Genomic DNA, 668 nt, shown 5'->3' with positions numbered 1-668 from the left:
CGCGGTGGGGCGGGTCCTGCAAGGGGCGGGCCCGCCCAACGGACGTGCCTCCTGGCCAATGGGCGGCCCGCGCGCCGCCCGCCCCGCCCCTGCCGCCTCTCGGTGGGCGCCCGCGAGCACGCCCGCTGCGCGTGCGCTGCGCCGCGGGGCCTCCCGGGACTTGTAGTCCACGAGCAGAGCTCTGGCGTGGGCTACTGGGAACGAGTTTTTGAGGCGAGGCGCGCGTTCCCCCATTTGGAGGAGGCTTTTCCCTTCTTGCAATGAGCGAGCGACGCGCACACTCAGGTAATGAGGCAGCCCCGTCCCGAAAGCCAGGAGAATTCTGACAGGGGCGACTCCCTGGTCCCCGGCCTCAGTTTCCCCATCTGCGCCATTGGCCCGGTGATTGACGAGTTGTATTATGTTTGACCAGTTTCACGGGACACCACTTGGACCATCCTCCAGCGCGCCAGAGCACCGCCCACGCCACGCTCCTGGTCCCGCTGGGTGGTCAGTCAGGATTGCCCTCCTCCGCCCACAGCCCCCTGGGGAACAACTATATACATCCTTCAGGATCCGACATAAAAAGCTCTGGTGGCAGCACGGGAGATTCTTAGGAGCGCCATCAGCTAAAGAGAGGGACAGAGACCCAGTGGGGAGAAGAGGCCGTTCCTGGGGAGCTGGCATTT

Source organism: Tursiops truncatus, chromosome 20, assembly GCF_011762595.2.
Source record: "Tursiops truncatus isolate mTurTru1 chromosome 20, mTurTru1.mat.Y, whole genome shotgun sequence".
NCBI classification, from domain to species: Eukaryota; Metazoa; Chordata; class Mammalia; order Artiodactyla; family Delphinidae; genus Tursiops; species Tursiops truncatus.
This window is presented reverse-complemented; position numbering follows the sequence as displayed.